The sequence below is a fragment of the Drosophila innubila genome, chromosome X (assembly GCF_004354385.1).
Source record: "Drosophila innubila isolate TH190305 chromosome X, UK_Dinn_1.0, whole genome shotgun sequence".
Lineage (NCBI taxonomy): Eukaryota > Metazoa > Arthropoda > Insecta > Diptera > Drosophilidae > Drosophila > Drosophila innubila.
The window spans coordinates 25,439,230-25,460,639 of NC_047626.1; the positions used below are offsets into that span (position 1 = coordinate 25,439,230).

At 36.4% G+C, this 21,410-nt stretch overlaps 1 long non-coding RNA gene across 1 annotated transcript in view; it reads right to left on the bottom strand.

Moving 5' to 3' along the window:
- LOC117783942 overlaps positions 1-16,736 on the bottom strand; it is a 34,720-nt gene extending 17,984 nt beyond the window's left edge. The window contains exon 1 of the long non-coding RNA XR_004617384.1: positions 16,480-16,736. This is a non-coding gene — a long non-coding RNA (uncharacterized LOC117783942). The remainder of the gene's footprint in view (positions 1-16,479) is intronic.
- Positions 16,737-21,410: the final 4,674 nt, after the last annotated feature.

The following is a 21,410-nucleotide window of genomic DNA, read 5'->3' on the forward strand; positions in this document are numbered from 1 at the left end:
ACCGTAGAAATCACCGAGTAAAGGGTATAGAAACGAAAAATAATACAAAATTAAGTGCTTAATGTGTCAGCAACGAGTTAAACGTGCAAGCATGATAAATCTTGTTGTGCTTTGTTACAGTTTGTCTCATTTCGTTTTATTTTGCATTGAATTCAATTTGGGGATTTGCTAAGAGGTCGTTGCGGCTGCTTGGCTCAACCAGAAGAACAAACACTTTTTAATTATTTATTCATACATTTATACGTATATATAAAAATATAGAGAGGGAAAAGGAATGGTGGAAGTGGGGGGGAGGGGGTGAAGGTGTGGCACGGAAATGGGTATGAGGCCGATGGCAGTCGCTCATTAACAAAACAAACGACAGCCCAAGCGGCAGACAAACAGACGCCGCGGGCATAGTGCAGAGTGGGGAAGCGAGTGGGTAAAGCGGAAGGGGAGGAGGATGGTTGAGGCTTGTCGAGCCGCAGACAGCTGGGCGCCAACGTTGACGTTGCCGGTGACCTTCACACACAAACACCCATACTTTCACACACCCATACACTCACACAGACTCAGTACGCATCAAGTTGCGTATACGCAGCGTGTGGCAGCAGCGACCGAGTTAAAGAAATTGAAAGTAGGGACGCCGCATTAAGGAATAACTCACTCAGAATATGTTAATTTGCCAGTCAGAACATTTAACATGTACATACGATTGTGTAGGTGTGCGTCATATGTGCGCGTGTGTGTGTAGAGGCTGTCAATAGAGTTGTAAGCGAAATGTGCCTCATCTGCATATAAAGCGATAAATTTATCGCAAAAAAAAAAGACCTACGAAATGTATGCTTGACAGATGTTATTATAATAAAGAAATCAGCTAACATAGTTATACAAGTTATACATAGTTATATATACAAACACTTATGTATTCAATTTCCATTCTTCTTTTTCGTTAGAGCTACAAGGATATCTTTTTCAATTAATGCACAAGCATTACGAGAATTAAATTGTACATATATTTTTAGAAAAATAAGAAATCATTTTGAATTCATATTAAGTATTACGTGGGTCTTGGCTCTAGAACATTGATCCCCAGTGTTTTACTTTTAAAATAAAAATTAATATTTAATTTTAACTCTTTAAAAATTAAAATCTTATTTTATTTTACTTTTATGTAAACGTTACAGAATAACACTAACATTAAATTTTATTTGAATAAATAAAAAATGACACACAATTTTAATTTTTTTTTAAATGTTGTCAATTAATTGGAGTAATAAATATACATTTTCTTTTTATTCCACAGCTTAAACTCTTATTTTTAAAATCAGAAAATCAAAGTTTATAATTTAATTTAATTCTTGTAAAGGTGCGGAGAATGGTCGATAGATAAATATATCAATAATTTTCTTTCTCGTCTGTATACGTATGGTAACTATCTATCTATCTATCTACCTATTTACATTTCATTATTAATAAATTCGTAAATTTATCTTGATTTGTATTTATTTTAATCTACATTTAGCTCCATCCCCATCCAAATCGCTTTTTCTATTGAATACATCTATGCTATCAATTTACCTATGTATATGTCTATTACTTCTGTCTCCATCTCTGCATCGTCTCTCCTTGAACACTCTCATTTCCTTTCACTAATTGCAATTAGCATCTTCCACAATTGGCTAGTGAATAAAGAATTATCGTCTCATAACGTCTCCTGAAGGAGCTCTCTTTGAGCTGTCAGATCGCTTGTCAGCTGTCAGTTATTTATAGTCCAGGACGAAGAAGAAATAAAAGAAGAAGAGCACGATGCGAGTGTGCTGCACGTACAATGGGGCAAAGACATTAGCAACTGTACATTGTATGCCGTACCGTTGTGGCATTAGCATATAGTGCTATAAAAGTAACGGTACATCCACTTAAACGGGGAACATTTTCTTCGTCTCCCTCCCTTCCACATCTGAACCAAACATAAAGCCGAGAGTTGCTCGAGCTGCTCGAAGATAGACGACAACTTGCATAATGCCACACACAGAAACACACACACACCTCTTGCCTTGCAATACATGCGAGCAGCATCTTGTTGTACACTACTGGCATTTGTTGTTGTAGTTGTTGTCGATGTTGTTGTTGCTGTTGTTGGCATTAAACATTCGCGCATTTTCACAGCAGGCTGGCAACAACAAAAGCCATTGCCGAGCATTACATGTGTTAAATGACAAACATAGCTATGCATATACTCTAGCCATTTTATGTATGTATGTATGTGGATGTGTATGGTGTGTGTGTGTGTGTGTGTGTGTATGCGTGTTGCAAGTGAATTTTTACTTTAATCAAGGCAAAGGCAGCTGCCGCACTAAAAATGTTTCCTGGCGCAAACAATAAATTTTCTACCACTGCTGCTGCTATTTTCCTCTTACTATACTCTCTCTCTCTCACTTTCTCCCCCTTACTCTCTCCCATCTATTCCATCACTGTCTTCTTCTATGTGTTGGAGTAGAGCAGGTGAATTTAATGCGCGGCTTTTGTAACATTTTCTGCTGTTGCCGTTGGCATTAAATTCGCACAAAAGTATGCAACGTAATTTAAGTTAATAGCAGGTGACTTTGAGGCTGCTTCCTTCAGTCAAGTCTATTCAAATTACAATTCATTATGCCCAGCGTTAAGTGTGTGTATGTTTGTGGGTGTGTGTGTGTATGTGTATGTGTGTGTGTGTGTGTGTGTGTCGACTTGGCAGCTGCATCTAGAAAACTTCCGCCTTTCAAGCAACACTTGAAGTGCATTGTTGTTGCTGTTGTTGCCGCTGGGCAAAACGCAGTTGTCAGCATCATATGAACACATACACGTGTATGTGTGGCAACCTGCATGCCACACAAACACATACACACACACACACACCAACACAGCAGTGTTGCTTTAGCAATTTGCGTCAAATTTCGAGTTTAAGTGTCAATTACAAGAAGCAAAACAAGGCAAACACTTTTGACTGCTGCTGTTGTTGCTACAGTTATTGCAGCGCCTTATCATCTGTGTGCAACACACACAAACACACACTTCCTTATGCCCCAAAATAAAACAAAAATATAAAAAAAAAAAACAAGATAGATAAGCGCACGCGACTGTATGATACTCTATGCTAGCCTATTCAAAAATTTTGGAAAATATATTGGGACTGTGCATTAACTTTAAAGATTTTCTTTGGGATCACTTCTCTAGTATTTAATTACATCAATTTAATTACTTTTTTGTAAGTCTAATATCCGATAAAAAAAAACCACTATGCAATATTTTTTTATTGACTGAGCGACATCGTTCGGTTTAAGAAAAATGCAGCCTAAAGTCTGTTTATGATCATAAAACCTTATGGAAATGATTTCCAATCAGAACTTCGTTGGTTCTCCAGAATTTTAAATGATATAAGTATATAACCTAGATATAACCTATAAGTTTAAAATTTGGAATATACAGTCAAACTTCCCTAACTCGAATTTTCTCTAACTCGAACAAAATTGAGTGGCAATAGCGTTTACTAAGAAAATTACAAGCAATTCTACTTCCGTAACTCGAACTTCCATAAGTCGAATTTCTCCATAACTCGAACAAAAATAATGGCACGTGCTTCTGTAACTCAAATTTTTCTGAGAAATCACAAATAAATTGCGTTTTATTGGCTCCGATTTAGTGCAAACTATTTTAAGTGAAGCGGAAAGCGATGACGAAGGTGGAGGATAATATTTATCAGACCTAATTTCCGATTTTTTAAATTTTGTTTAGTTTGAAGAATAAAAGAAAATTTAAAAGTTAAAAAAAAAAAATTAAAAAGATCACAATTTAACATGAATGAATTGTAGTTTCTTTTAATTGACTAACAAAAAAATTCCATAGCTCGAAGTCTCCATAAGTCGAACTTTTTCTTTGGATAATGGTGATTCGAGTTAGGGAAGTTTGACTGTATATACTTTATAAGGACTGCTATGCGTCTATTTCTGGATGTTACATACCTCTGCAGAAAGTGTTTATACCCTTGATAAAGGATACAAAATAAAAACACCAACACACATGCCACATTTGTATCGACTCCTCCTCATTCCCCAACCTGCCAGCATTCATCAAGCTGTCAGCTTTTGCTTTTCATTTCATTTTATTCCGTTTCGCCTTAAACAATACCTTGTAACAAAAGTATATGTCAAGAGGGTAGCTTAGTTAGAAGTGAACCGGGGGTTGGCGAGCGAAGCGAGCTGGGGGTGGAGCCCCCTAGTATATTATAAGCTAATTGATTATATTATAGGATTGTTACTCCTGTATTACACTTAATATTTTTTTTTTAAGAAATTTGAAACTAAATCAAGTAAAATGTGTTCTTATTTTTTTTATTTTGACTACTTAACGTTACTTTATACTTGCACTTTTTATAAATAAACTGAGAGACTACTGTTTTGTTTATTATATTAACGATAATACAGGGTAGCTGGCGGTTGACCAGACTCGCGTGGCACACTTTTATTTTAGCGTTGCTTTCGTCTTGCTTTACTTTAGTTTTTCTTTAGATTTTACCTCGTTTTTAACCTCAATTTTTGCGCCTAGGATGCTGCCTGCCACCTGCCTTGAAATTTGTGTCGTCTAAGCAGGTGTGTGTGTGTGTGTGCGTGTGTGTGCTAAAATTTGACTTGCCTTCAAAGCTGTTGTTACTTTTGTTGTTGCTGTCGCAGTTGCCTCTTGACGATGATAACGCCGACGACTTTTGACTTGCTGCGCTGGCATTTTGACACAGTTGATTACAACGCCACCTAGCGACCGCACGCAACTATGCGGGGTTGCGGTTCAAAGGATAAGGGGTGAGCTGAATGGGCGTGGTGTCGAGGGTGTAAGGTGTAAGGTGAAAGGTGAAAGAAAGATTGTGCGATGACTCTGCTGATGGCAATATTCATGCAAATGGAGCACAGAGAGAAAGAGAGAGAGAGAGAGAAAGCGGCTGCAAAAAGTTTCTCATTCATTTTGGGATGAACAAGCGACCGCACAACAAACAAGCATACACACACATACATACACACGCACACAACAGAGCATAAAATATGTATGTGTACATATGTGCGCGTGTGTGTGTGTTTATTAATTGCATTCCACAATTTATGCATTCCATTTGAATTATTTGCAGTGCGATTGTAAATTTTCTTTTCCTGTATCATATTTACAAGCTTATAGCCATGAGAAGAACATCACAAAAAAACCAAGAAAAACAGTTTGTATAGTATTGTATCTTTATTTTTATATGATGCCTCATAAATCTACCCATACGGAAAAATATTATTTAAAAAGCTGTTATTTGCTATTACAAGTATTTCAATTTTGTAAAATTCAGTCGACACAAGTATTTCAATTTTATAAAATTCAGTAGACCTCAAACTCATTGGAAAAGTTTAAAACGAAAAGTTGAATAAATAAAAAAACGTAATAACAAATCCACAGAAATTAAACTATTTGTTGGTTTGGAATCTAATAATAAACAAATAACCCGGACGGGAGTCAATTAAGGGATCACAAACCATATAAAATGAGTGAATGTGTTTTTATACCCGTTACTTAAAAAATAAGTAAAAGAGTATATTGTGTTCGTTGGAATGTATGTAACAGGGAGAAGGAGGCATGTCCGTTTGTCCGTCTGTCTGTCTGTCTGTCCGTATGAACAAAAGGATCTCAGAGACTATAAGAGATAGAGTGACCAAATGGGCACACAGATTTCTATATACCCCAATCAGATCAAGTTTGTTTCAAATTCAAGCCACGCCGCCCTCCGCCCCCGCATATCGCGAAAAACCACGACACCCACAGTCTTTAAGATAATACGTTTTTTGTGATAATTAACGTTAAATATTAGTATTATCTATTATCCCACTGAATCTCATCAAGAACGGACAAGTAGAACGGCAGTTATGGCGAATAAAAGTTTTCAAGGAAAAACAAGTATTTTCTTTAAAGTACTTTTATATATATTGATGTAAATAACGGGTATCCTCTGGTCGGGATCTCGACTATAGCCTTTCCGACTAGTTTTTTTTTTAACTGGCAACCACCCAATAAAAACTTTACCCAAAAATCTCTGAGGATTGTACATTTTATTTTATTATTTACAATACATAGTTTTTTTTTAATACTCGAAAGTTTTTCCCAATTTTATGGCAATAAAAGATTGAAATTGAAAATATGCGAGAAATATGAAAATGCATCAATTGCTCAACTAGTTATACAAAACAAACATTTTAGTATATTTACAGTAGTTTAGAGCTTAACGTTAAAAGTCTTTGCTGCCAGTTAAAATTTATTGCAGTTATTTTTAGATTTTTACTTAATAATTTGAGAACAAACTCAATAAAATGCAAGTGAAATTAAAGTTGTGACCTCGCTTCAAACAACATTGAAAATGCGCTTTAACTGGAAACGCTGGCGTATACTTAATTATATCCGTTACTTAAAAAATAAGTAAAAGGGTATACTTATTGTGTTCGTTGGAATGTTTGTAACAGGGAGAAGGAGGCATCTCCGACCCTATAAAGTATATATAATATATATAGTATAACAGCCGAGTCGATATAGCCATGTCCGTCTGTCCGTCTGTCCGCCTGTCCGTCCGTGTGAGCGCCTAGAACTCAGAGACTATAAGAGATAGAGATACCAAACTTTCACACGCAGATCCACACCCACAGTTTTTAATATAACACGTTTTTTGTGGTCATTAACGTTATCTATTATCCCATTGAATCACAGCAAGATCGGACAATTAGAAGGGAAGTAATTGCGAATAATTGTTTTCAAAGCAATACAAGTAATTTCCTTAAAGTACGCTTATATATATATTGAAATAAATAACGGGTGTCCTATGGCCGGGATCTCAACTATACCCTTTCCGACCAGTTTTCAAGTAATTTTTGGTAGGTGGCCTACAAAATATGGGGCAATGGGGCTTGGCCAGGCCAAAGATAATCCGTCAAAAGGAGCAGCGACTGTGGCAGCAATGAATGTGGCAGCTGCGGCAGCTTCAGCGAAAATATTTGTCCACAGCCACTTCTTAAAAGTGAACTACAAAAAAATGTAAGCATGTGTGTGTGTGTGTGTGCGTGTGTGTGTGTATGCTGTTGTAATCTAAGCATTCCGCAGCACAAAATGTGTGTAATTTGAGCATCTGCACGTACCCAGCTCGACTTGCAGGAGCACGAGCAACAAAATAGAAAAATTTCACAAGCTGATGAAAAGGAAATGACCACAAATTGTTGTCGCTACCCTGTAGTACTGCTGGTAGCGGTCGAAGAATTTCGCTGGTGAGTTCACCATTAAAACGAAAGTAATGCAGCGTCGATTCGTTCGGTAGAATAAGAAACAAAGCATTCGTGCAAATTGCTTCTTTCTTCTCATCTTTTTGTGAACTTCGTCAATTCATTGCATTCCACAAAGCGACGGACGCGTGTAAGTGAGTGATATTTGTTAATTAAAATTGGTGTTAGCAGCATAACAATTTGATTAATGAATAGTAAGCGTTAATAAAAGCGCTTGCAGTATGGAGAATACGTAAAATAGTTATAAGGAAAATTTATGCGTGCGAAAAGTCCGATTGTATCTGTGCAAGAACGTGGTGGAACGAGACAGGAGACATCTTGTATGGTATTGATACAAATAGGTAAGGAAATTTGTAACATAAGAAAATACACCACTAATTCTAATTCCTTAACATTTTAGATTTCAGAAGTAATTCCAGTAATCTAAGAAATGTATATGTATAACCCTTAATTGTTATAAGTATATTAAATAAAATTTAAAAAGAAAAAATGCGTGGTGATTTGGTTTGGTAAATTAGTTGTTGATTGGTATGTTCTGGACAGTGTTGAATTCACTGGTTACTGGTATGTTGTGGATGTTGGTGAATTAACTGGTGATCGGTTATGCAAAAGGCTTTGAGTGGTTACCGCCAATGACAACACCATGTTAAATGCACTATTGATTTGACTGGGCGGTAATTGGTCCGGTAACCAATGGTGGTGAATGGTAATTGGTGAGCTCACCAATTTTTCACTAACGAGCTGTACTAGAGGGTATGTGCACACACACATACATTAGTAGATAGACATACTACAGACTACAGACTCGCTGAACGATTTAACGTATTTAATTTCTGCCACCAAAAACACACACACGCAAAGCTCGATTCTTAACTCGGTGCGATGGCGCGCCTAGAAAGTTCAGCAAACCCTAACAACAATAACCAACAACAGGAACACATGCTCTCACTGTCTCTTACTCTTATACTCACTCCCACTCGTTCACTCTCTCTCTCTCTCTCTCTTTCAATCACTCTCTTCTCTTCTCACTCACACTTTGCGTGTGTTTGCCTGTTAGAAAATAATTAAAACTTTTCGTGATTTCGTGCCAGTAGCAGCGATTTTTCTCAATTTAAAATGAATTCTGGCAACAACAACAACAACAGCGACAACAACAGCGACAGCAACGGCAACTGTTGCAGCTGCCAGCACAGCACATGTGTGTGTGTGTGTGTGTGTCAGGACCTTTCCCTTGACCACCCAAAGTGCCCACCCACAATGCTTACTTTTGATTAGTTATAGTTGTTGCTAATGTTGTTATTGCTGTTGCTGTTATTGTTTTTGCTGCTGCTGCTGCTGCTGTTGGCCCGGTTTACAACATTCGTGCAGCTTTTGATTAGCAGCAATTTTGTCGTTGTTGCTGTTCTTGTTGTTGTTGCTATTCGAATAATCGACGCGCTTTCAAATCGCTTCCGCAACATTTTCTTCTTTTCTGTTTTTTTTGCCATTTTTTTCTTATTTTTCTTATTCCCATTTATAGTTTTTTGTGTACCAATTTCGATTGATTTATTGATTGTGCGTACTTGTGTGTGTGTATGACCTTAAAACTCCCCCAATTAAAACAAAGCCCAAAAGCAAATGTAATTTTTGGCAACTTGCACTCAATTTTTGTTGTTGCTGCTGCGCGTTTTTTACTTAAACTAAAACGACGTCTAAGTTTCGCATGCTGCCTCTGCCTCTGCCGCTGCCGCTGCCTCAGTTGACGACGACGCGTCGTTGCCGCCGCCCACCTCGTCTCACCAATCTCTAAAAATAAACCATATAAAACGAAATAGATGCGCCCAAAATCAAATCTAAAGCTATACAGTATTTTATAGATATTTATTTAATTTATTTTAAAAAAACGAAACAAAGTGAAATGGAGGGATAATATTAAATAAGATTATGGGCTGGATCTTATTCTTCTTCTTCTTGATGTGCTATTTATTATTGGCTAGCGGCTTCTTCTAAGATGAAACATGTGATTCATATAATCATACTGACTATTAACTGTCAGACTTTTCGTCGTTTTTCCTTTACATCGCATTCATAAACGTTTCACTGGCTGCATATCTTTTTAATCTTCATATCTTTCCCTCAAGCATGCTTCAACTCCATGTCTCTGTTATATTCAAGCATTTAATTATTACACTCTTAAAATCGTTGCATCATCTCCATTTCTTTTTTCATTTGTTTCTCAAACGTTTCATTTATTTCTTCTTTATGCAATATCCTTAAGCAAATTAGCCGACAGAATGAAATAAGTACTTATTAGTATTTCGATATTATTTCGGGTATATTGAACAGAATTACTCAAGTTGAGGATTTAAAATCATCTAAAAATAAGTGAATTTCTTGAAAAGGGCAACAATATTGAACTTTTTTGGAATTTCATGAAAAACTTTTCCAACTGATGAAAAATGATTTTGGGCTTATGGGCATTTTAAGTATTTTTGGGTATAGGCGCGACATTCACTTTGCTGGTAAAGTTGTCAACAATTATTTTGGTTAGCTCGCGATTTGTTAACAATTTATTGCGACAGTTTTATGACATTTGCGATGGGTCAAAGAGAGACAGAGAGAGAGAGAGAGGGGGTCAAGGGTCAGAATTTGAGCTGCTGTTTATCAATTGACACGCGCGTACTATAAAATGTATTTCACAAAATGTTGATGGCCGTTTGTTGTTTGTCTGCTGATGTTGTTTTTGTTGTTGATTGTTGTTTGTTTTGTTGTTGTTGTTGTTGTTCTTGTTTTTGACTGAGTTAGGCCCTCGAGGCCCTTTTCGCTGTGTGTCCTTCGCATTTGGTAGCGACAACGACTAAACTCCTATAAATATCATTGACGATTTATCAACATGTCTCTAGTCAGATGCGTGTGTGCGGGTGTATCTAAAGCGCGTGGGCCTATGAAACATCTATAAGATACAGCAACAAGAACATTCGCTTGATCATCGCGTCGGCCCATTTTCAATTTGTTTGATTTCGTTTGCCAATTTTTGTCTTATTCTTGTTCTTGATTCAGATTCATTATTATGCCATGTCACTTAGCTAATATCAGCGATTACCTTCAATCCTTCCCTTCCCCCTTCCCGTTTTCAACCTCCCATCAGTCTACTTTTATTAATGAGCCCTCGAATAATGTCAACTAAACTCGTGGATCTCTCGCTGATCTGTTAGGCCTAATATAAATACAAATACTTGTACAACATATCTTGGATTTCTTTCAGTGCCAACTGTGTCACGTATTTGCCGATTACATGCGTAATGTGTTTTGGGAATACCCCAACATTTCTTGTTTTGAGAGATTGCTCAACTTTTCGTGTTTAAACGAAGTTAACATAATTTTCTTAGGATCAATCTATCGATCGATCTGTATTTCAGAATATGTTAATCTGCCTCTCTTACTATTTAACTATAGAACTTTTTATCTACAATACTCTTTATTTATCAATTTATCTGCGTATATTTCGAATATCAATATATCTATGTATCTTCAGCTATTTGTTGATAAATTTATCAATTATTTAATCATTACTTAAATATCTCATCTCATCTAATCTTATCTTTATATCAATCTACATTCACTTTTTCTATCTTTTTCTTTTCTCCCATTCTATATTTTTCAAAATTTTCTTATAATTCCCTACTTTTCTCTTACTAAGTCTATTACCTGTTAAATCAACTGAGAATGGTGTGTACACTGAAAAAAAGTCACTATAAAATTCAAGTTTAAAATTCTTGATATTGGCAAATAATTTTTAGCCAAGTATTGCAATTTTCAAATCAAGACTATATGTTATGCGGATCATTGCCATATCTCTTAATATTAATATAAGCAAAAAGACCAAAATATTTGATTCATAAAATAATTAATTCGTATAGCATAAAATGTTTCCTGGAAGCGAAATGAAATAACGCACTTAAGCCCAGTAAGAAAATTTCGTATTTCAGAATCCCAGATTATTTCTCAGTGTAACACTTCGCCACGTGTGTTAAATTTAACAACGCTACAACTGTCAGAGCAAAATGTAATTTACAAACAAATTACGTTTAATAAATGTAATAAAAACTACATAATCACAGGGTGAGTGTGAAATAAGCTTGTTAATGGGATTAATCGAATGACATGAAATATATATATACGAGTATATTACTTAATGGATTTTTCCTCTCACCGATGGAGATAACTTGCTGCTATGACAACCGCAAAAAGAGTGAAAAATGCTTTATATTTCAAAGACCCCCCGCCCTCCTTCCCTCGTCTACCCCTTTTGTTAATCTTTTTATCATATTTTTATATTCGACTGTCCCCTGGTCAGTGAAGTTGACACTCTCGGCAAATACTCGAATGCTGTAATCAGAATGCAATAATTTCATTTCATTTGCACACACACACACACATGTGTGTGTTTATTTGAATAACCCAAAGAAAAGCATCCCTGCAGAACTAAAATTCCCTGTACTTGATTTCCTCCTTACGTTTCCTTGATGTTGTTGCCATTTTATTGACGTTTCATTGTTATTATTGTAATAATAATAACGTTGAGAACTGTATAGGGAAGCTTCTTCATTCCTCGTTCCTAAGAACTCACAATGTAAAATTCCTCAATCGTTTTCATACAAACGGCTCAATGTTTTCCCAATGACTAGGGAATGTTCTCAACTTTTCCTCAATATTTCTTTGAGGTCTGGTTCTGCTGGGATGTCCCTGCGGTTGATGTGTGTGTGTGCTTGTGTGTTTTTGTGTGTGGGCCTATCTGACATTTTATGCATCCCGGCATAACTGCAGCCTCAAGCGATTTAATATGCAAAGTTGCCACTGTTTAAAAACTACAATGTAAATCGAACAATTCGAAATAAAGTTTACGACCTCCTATAATTGTGGTTATACGCTTTCATTGTAATTACAAAAAAAATACGTCTACACGAGGTAAAAGTCTAGTGACTAAAGCATATTCCAGCCCCAAAATTTCTGATATCCAATTTTGTGACGAACAAAATAAAGCACCCTTCGTGCTGCTTTCGTCACTAGCGCGAACTGTCCGCAGTGATTAATGAAAAATAGCTTCAAAAAGTCAATAGAGAGTGGGAAAAACGCAAGCCAGGGTTGGAACGTAGTGTACAAATTGTGAGACATATGTGAACGCTGTTAGCAATTTATCATAATTATTACAACATTTCAAGCAAGTAACTGGAATTAGGTTGCATTCTGCGAGAAAATGCAATTATAAATTAGAATAGTTTCAAAATTTATTTGACAATTTAAGACTAATTAGATTCAAAGCTGAAAGTATAAGAATATGACTATTTAACAATTTCTCAAAGTATTTTATGGAAAAGACAATTACATTATTTTAACAATTTTAGAAACAAATTTGCAATAATTTATCAATTTCTTATAGATTTGGTAAAACTTAAATGAGGTTAACTTGTAAATAAATTGATGGTGAGCAGCTTTATTCACAATTCCTGCAATACCAATTAAAATCACTAGAAAATCAATCAAACTAATCTTTTAAATCTCCCTCGTGTTACAATAATGCGTAAATGGCATTAATAGCTGCGAAATTCATTCAATTCTGTACAATTTGATTTTGTGGGAATCTGTTATTTTAATTGAATGTAAACGAAATTAGTTTACGTTGAAATATAAAATGCAAGGCTAAACATGCCCTAGACATGTACCAGACTCACCTAGTTAACCCTCTTTTATGTATCTGTTTCCCCTTTGATGTTATTTACCTTACGTTCTCCCTTTTCTCACTCTCTTCCTTTGTATTCCTCACTCATTTTAGCACTATTTTTCTGTGTTTTTATGTTAAATAAATTAGCTGTTTTAGCCAAAAAGCACAAAAGCAAGCAAAAGTCAGCTGTTACTGAGAGCTTGACTTGCAGATACTCAGTAAATGTTAATGTTATCTAAATGTGCACCAGATACTTGCTTATGTGTAACATACAATTTCGTGTGTTGATCATACCCGCTTACCCATTTAGTGTGCCTAGGGAATGCAGTATGAAATTGAAAGCATGCGAAAAAAAAGACGCTCGCACATAAAAAACTCGAATGCAAATAAAAATAGAAAATAGAAAATAGAAAATAGTGTAAAATGCAGGCAGTGAAATGAATGCAGCTGGCGGTGTGACTTCGTGGCAGTTGCAGCAGCAACAACAACAGCAACAACACGGTCATTAAATTAAAAATAAAACTTACATAAATTTAGAAGCGGCGGCGACGGCGACAGCGTTGGCTGTCATTTGTCGTACTGCTCCCAAAACGCTTTTTATTTTTGGACAAAACAGCAGCAACAACAACCAAAACAACAACCACAACAACAAATGTTGCACTTAAGCAACTTGAAACTCTTTGATATGCATTGAAAGCCAATCAAATAATTTTGAAATCAAATCAAAAACACAACTGTCAAAGGCATTAAATGGCTGGCTAGTTAGCTGCTTAACTTTTAGCCTGGTTAACTGCTTAATAAACTGACAAGACACTCGAATTCAAAATTGAAATAGAAGTCAGCTCATATAAGCAACTCGACGCACGACAGTCAAACAACTTGTCGTTGTCTTTGCCATTGACACAGCTAACGAACAACAACAGCAACAGCAGCAACAACAACAACAACAACCGCGAATGCTATTAGCAAAAGAAACAGTCGGCACTTGTCGACATGCCTCGAACGAGGATGAGTTAAAGCAATGGGAAGCTGCTTCCAAGTGTATTTGTGTGTGCGGGTGTATGTATTTGTGTGTGTGTGTGTGCGTGTGTGTGTGTGTGTGCCATTGGATGCTTACTCTAAAATTCAAGGCACATACACACAATAAGCAGTTGGCAGCCAGCGACGATGGGAACGAAAGACAGAAAGACTCCAGCGAGTCATAAAACTGTGTGAGCGAGGCTTGTTATACCCTGTAATGGCAACAAGCTATGGCTATGTCAAATTCACACAAATTATTTAAAGTTGGCTCGTGAGAATTTCAAATTTTGAAGACTTACAAAAACTAAGAACAATAAATCAAAATCAGGATAGAAAAAAGAAATAGCTAATTAAAAAAGTAAAACATTCACCCAAAAATTTTAAAAAATTTTGTTCATTAATTTTTAATTTTTTTGATACATTTTTTAATTATGCTGTGTATTCCTTTTAATAGTAACTGTCATAATTATTGATTTTCTAAGCTTTATTAAAATGTATGTTATTAATAAAGTGCATAAAATAGAATATAATTAATTAATACATACTACATGATTCCAAAAAAAAACTTATTATTTATTATGAAATTCCTTAAAATTTTAAACAGCTCTAAGAAAATATTCAAGAAAAGAAACGTATACCAAAAATATTTAAATAAAAATCCATGGATCTTTTATCTCTATTTCTTACTGTCCTTCTCTCACTTTCTCTTTCTGTCTCTCTCTCTCTCTCTCTCTCTCTCTCTATGTCACTGGCTGTTCTAAATTCGATCTCTGAATATTCCAGAGTATCCGTAAGTTGAGTCGTTAGCTTAAAGTCACTTTTCTAACTTATTATTGTTGCTCTTTGTCGCTGAATGAAACAAAATGAAGAGAAGGAAGAGAAGAAGTGGCAAGTGGAGAAGTTGTGGGAACAGCAGGAGTAGAGACAGCATTCAAGGGGTAATGCGGTGGGATTTTGGAGTCGTATTTTGGATTCGCCTGGTGTTGGGCTCCAGCTGCGCGCAGCGTTGGGGCAAATTAAATACAGGAAGTTTGCGAAGGCGCATAAAGGCGAATGAATGTAAGGCACACAAGACAACAATAACAACAGCAACAACAACAACAACAACAACATCATCATAAAATAATAGAAAAGAAATGCGCAAAGGACACAACTGTTCAGAGAATTCGCACAATTTGAAACGGACCCCCAAATAAAATACGAAACAATAGAGTAAGGGTAACATTTTCCAAATGTTGTTGCAGTTTTCTTTCTCCTCTTTTTTTTTCGTTGTTTGTGGCCCCAACAAATTTGCACACAAAGAGGCTTTCATAAAACATAGCCAAAGCTACTGCGCACATGTGTGCGCATATGTGTGTGTGTGTGTGTGTGTGTGTGTGTGTGTGAGGGTGCACTGGACTCACCAAATGTTTATGAGCACTTTAGCTGGCCACTGTCCGTTGCTGTGCGGTCCCCGTCCGCCCATCATCAACATCATTCACATTTACGATGGCAACTCGAGGACCCAAGTGAAGATGGAGATAAAGTGGAGGCTGTTGCTTCCACAATGTGCGGCATGCCCCCAAGTAACCGACGACAAGTTACCCCTCCACATCAACAACAAAACCACCACCACCACCACCGCCAGCAGATCCAATCCGCCTCTTGTTGGCCGTGGGCCAAGCGTCATCGCCTCCGGAGCTTTCGCTTCTTTATTATTGTCAATGATTTGCTTTTGGGCTCATAAAATGCAGGCAAATTGAATTTTCTTTCGTTGTTGTTGTTGTTGTTGTTGTTATTATTGTTGTTGCCTGCTTCTTGTTGTTGTCCCTTTTTTTTGGAATTTTTTGCTGGAGCACGTGACGTATGCTTAATTATGTTATACACGTTGCGCATACGATAAGGTGTACTGCAGATAGCTTTACTTGAAACTAGCTTACCATTACTACACACTGATGTGATGCCATTTCGAATCAATTTCGACTGTTTTCTAGCTCTGATCATAATATAGCATGATTAATTTAGTAATGACTGAATTGAAGCATGGCAACTTTAGTGATTTCACCTCAATTTCTACAAAGCTATAACTTAATTTAAAATAACTCACACTATCAAAAAATAGTAAATCTGAAATTATCCCACTCAGCCCGATCATATTTATCATTTTTTTTTATAAATCTCATAACTGTTTTTGGCAAAAGTTTTTAGCATATAGCTAAGCCCAAACAATCATCAAAAGTAGAGTTTGCATATACAGATTTTGAGAATTTTTTCAGATCTTCAGCTCAGTTTGAAATTTCAGAAAATATAAGCGTACAAAAGCGAAACTGTTGTAATAATTATATAGCTCAGTCTAAGATAAATATAGAAACGGTATATAGACTCAACGGGTGGAACTTTCGTATGGTTATATATAAAAAAAAAGATTATTCGAGCTAAGATTAAATGTAAATTTTCGATTTTTTTACTTACCTTAGTGCATTTTTGTGGCGTAGTTTTAAGTTCGTAGTTGTTGCATATGTATTATCTTTATATTTTTAGGATATATGTAGATTGCTATTGTTGTTAGGTAAGTATTACCAGCTGCTATCAATTATAGTAAGTATCGATTCAATAGCATAAAGAACGAAAACGGAAATTGAATAGGAAGTTTCGATTGCGGATCTATATGAGTATATTTGTATATAGATCATACTATACGTGTTGGCTTTTGACTTTTAGTTAGTTTTCACTTTGACTTTGTTTTGTAGTGTGTGCGGCATTTGCATCTTCATTATCATTATAACCAGCATTATTTTTTCCATTAAAATGAATAATTTTTTTAATTATTAATTTTTTTAGCTGCACGTCACAAATAAACACAAAAAAAATATTGAAAAAAAAGAGAGCCGATGCAACTGCTTGTTATATATTGGTGCTCATTCACATACATGCACACACACACACGCACACACACACATATTGAGCACCAATACAAAAACATGCACGTACGCGTTCGCGTTCACGATATTTGATTTAAATTGTTGCGATTTAATGAATTTTGAAATAAATCGAATGGCATTTGAGTCGCGCTGATTACGATTGAATATATTTGAAAACTTTGTTGTCGTTGTTATCGCTGTTGTTTTGGTTGTCACGTTAATCATCATTTCAATTATTTATTACAACATTACATTTGCTTGCTAGTCGCGATTGTTACAGGCTGCTGTCGCTGTCGCACATTTAGATACACGAATACGTCCTCGTCCTTATCCTCATCCTGAATATTTTCAGCTCATTTAACCCACTGTTACTGTCACTGGGACTAAAGCTGAAATTGAAACTGCTACTGATATTGGTACTGCTACTGGCTCTAGGATTTTTGGTTTGACTTTCTGGCTCTGCGGCTGCGTTTTATGCCTCGTTTGTGGCTTGGTTTCTCGCAATGCTGCAATGGCAAACGGAAAGCAAAAAGGAAAACGAATTTTTTTATCGGCTTTTCAATAAATTTGCAACAAAATGAAGCAAATTGTGCACGCGGCCATAATTACTTGGTGTCTCTCTGTGTGTGTGTGTGTGTGTCCTGCCTAAGAAAGAGCATAGTTATATACTGGTATATAGATTTTTAAATTGATATTATATGAAAGCGATTGCCCATTAAGCTTGCCTCCCCCTTCCTCTTACTCAGCACCTAAAGTACATTTTTAATTGAATCTAAGTATCTTTTTAATTTAGAGCTTTTTAAGCATTTGCCAGTTCCTTTTCATTTTATTTCGTTTGGTTTCTTTCTTTGTAGCTGCTTTGTTTTCCACTCAAGCTCGCCATTTTCAATTTTGTATTCCTTTTAACTGAATACGAAATTGTTTGAATTGGCTTAGAAATTCTAACCCCTTATTTTTATTCTGAGCATTGTAAATGCTTTTACATTTTTTTTCTCGTACTCTTCTCTTTTCTGTTACTTACTCTCACTTTGATTCTAAAAATTGAAACTTAACATAGTGTAGCTATAGTTGTGTTTACTTTCTTTCTTTCTCTTTCTTCCATCGTTTAACGCTTTTTTGCTTTTTTGATTTATTTTTCTTTTTTATTTTTAAACTTTTCCTTTGTCTTCTTTTTTGGAAACTGTCTAAGCGTTTTACTGTTTACTTATTTAATTTGTAACTCTTTCTCTACTCTTATTAATTTTCTCTTTTTTATATATCACTATTTACTTTATAATTATTTTGATGTTGATCTGCTAAAATTTGCTATATTTCTGTTTAGTATGCATTTCAAATTACGACTCCAGAACCTTGAGCCATTCTCATTCATTTGCCATTCTCTTAATAGTTTTTTTCGTTAGTTTTTTTTAGTTTATCTTATAATTTTTCAGCCATTTTACTTGAGTTGTCTTTGACTAAGTCTGCACTCGCAGTCGCAGTCGTACTTTTCATTTAGTTAGCATCTGCCTGCCACTTTCTCTTCTTATTCGCTCAGCCTTTCCTCCCTCCCACTTCACTTTGCACGTAATTCCCCACCGCCTTGCCTTTTTAGCTTAATGTTCTTCACAAGGCTTTTAAACTTGTCATGCATATTGATATAAGTAAGTTGAATTCGCCCTGCAGGCTTGACGCTGTCAGCACATTCCAGCAAAACCAACCATCGACCCCCCAGCCCTGCATCCCCCCTTGGCTTTGACTTCCCACTGTTACCCCCGTACCTATACAAGTTATCAGTACTGTGCCGAATTTGCACACTCAACGAATTTCTCTCTGTCTCTTATATTTTTGCCCTGGTCGAGAATTCGTATAGTAATTTAAGTGAAATTTCAACTGGAGCCCCGCGGTGGAACTTCGCCTTTGACTTCCGATTGACTTTGTCTTTTTTGTTACTCGTACTACTTGCACTTCTTCTGCTAATGGCAGTGGCATGCAGCTTTGCTTCAGTTGCAACCCAAAAAAAAACTCAACTGTAAGGAAAAACAATTCAAATAAATAATATTTAGAATGGTAGCTGCGTCTGACTTTTGTCTCCGAATTGCCTCTTTGAAACAAAATGGCGAATTTGAGTGATGCTTGACGAGCACCAACACCAACACACACACACCCACACACACCCACACACACACACGCACATGTTAGTTTAAGCAAATTTCAAGGACATTTGAAATAGGTTTGTTCAAAACGACAACAAATTCTTTATTGAGATAGTAAAGCCAAAGCAAAATTTACAACAATTTCGAAATTATTTCACATCTGATTGCCATAAAATTTAAACTCACGCACACACATAGATACAGCAAATTATGCCTATGCATATATTTCTATATAGATAGTTGCTGTTCCTCAATATGACAATATGATTATTATTTTTATGTTTTGTTTTTTTTTTTTTTTTTTTGATATTTAACGATGCGACAACGACGACGCGACACCTTCGAAAATCGTTAGTATGTATAGCTGAATGTCTTAAAAATTTTGGATTTTTGAATTTACGTCACAAAAGTTTTATCGCTCTTTAAATACAAATTAAAGGCAAATAGAAAAAAAAAAACAACAGATTTCGGCGATGGTGGCCGCCAAAACAAAAATGATATTGGGGCGAGATTTTACATAGAAATTTGTATCTCTTGGCGCCCTACCTCATGGAGCACAGCAAGCAGACACCAGGAGAAGTCTTCTTCAAAAAAAAAAAAACCAAAAAAATAGCTGCGTGGAATAAACAACAACTAGTAGATAAATAACGAACCTTAAGTTAAAAGATTGTTTAAAGATGCGCGCGACAGAGCAAAGTTCATTCTCCAAGGAGACGGAGAGAGTAAGAGAAGGAACAAGAATCTCTGAGAAACACCGAAAAAAAATCAAAAAAAAAAAAAACCAAGCACAACAGAAGAAAGAAGTATTTTTTTTTTTATTTTTTGGGTAGTTAGTTGCTTTTGAACCGTTAGGCGCTATGCAAACGAGCTTTCTTCCTCTTTCTCATGCGTTGCAAGCTCTGTTGCACGACAACGACGACGGCGACAGCGGCGGCGACAGCGACGACGGCAGCGTTTGGCGGCGTTTGGCTGCTGCGGGCCTAAAAAGCCAAAAACACAACGAATGCGGTACGAGAGCACGTCTCGATGGGCTCGATGGGCTCGACAGGCTTTACGGCTCAGGCTCAGGCTCAGGCTCTGCTTCTGGCTGTGGCTGTGGCTCTGTCTCTACGACTCCACGGCTGCCACGGCTCAAGCTCTACGGCTCTACGGGCTACGGGCTACGGGCAAACTGCTGCTTGCTGCGTGCGATTTGCTGTTTGCGTTTCTTTGCGTTGCGTTGCGCGTTCGCGGCTCTGTACATCGCGGCGTATACCCAACGACTATTTGCCCACTGACGTAGCGGACGCGCTGGAGACCGCGTGCTGCAGGTTCGGCTAACGCACGAGGGACGCTGAGCGAATCCGAAACAGACAAAAATTGCCATACGAATCGGAATCCGAATGCAGTCGCAGTCGCAGTCGCCGTCGCCGTCGCTGTGACGCTGACGCTGACAGTAGCAGCAGCAGCAACAGCCGCAGCAGATGATGATGCTTTCACCTTGAGCTTTTGCTTAAGCCTTATGTGATTTTATAGCTTCATCATCATCATCATCATCATTGTCAGCATTCGTTTTCGATATCGAAAGCTTCTCAACGCCAATGGCGCCAAAAAGCTCTTGCGCCGCAGCGTGGCGACAACATCCCAAGCACACACACACACACACAAAATGACGAAAAATTTGAAGGTCAGCTGAGAGCTTTCGAGCTAGAAAAGCGCAACAATCTCTCTCTTCCTCTGGTTGCAAGTGAAGGAGATTCCAAGTGTGCCAAAATGCCGGGCAAGCTTTCAACGTGCCAAATGGACGGGAAGTAAATGGGCCAAACGGACTGCAGCACAGTTTCGAAATTCCAATTCCATTCACAACAATTGAACGACTGAAAAGCTTCCAGCAAAAGCTACCCACGAGTAACAGCTATGCGCAGCAACTCCAAAGATGTTGTGGACCGGACATTAATACAACTGGAGTTTAAGAATTTCAAAATAACAATTATTTATTAACATAGACTTAAACTATTAAATTTTTTATCAAAATTTATAACATTTTGTGAATTTAGAAAGACATTCAAAAGAAAGCTTCCATCAAATTGAGCAACTATTTATTCAATTATTATTGTGTTGAATTAATTTACAACTAATTAAATATTACAATATAATGTAATTCAAAAAGTCATTAAAATTTGCATGTAAATTTAATGCTTAAAACGCAAATCTTTATTAAGATTTAAACAAGCTACAAAATAAATTTAATTTATAGATAACAGCACTTTGAATAAATATTAATAATAAAAAATGATGATTTAAAATATTATTGTAATATTTCTAATTTTTTTTTAATGTTAAAGTTTAAAGCGTGATGTTTGATCAAAAT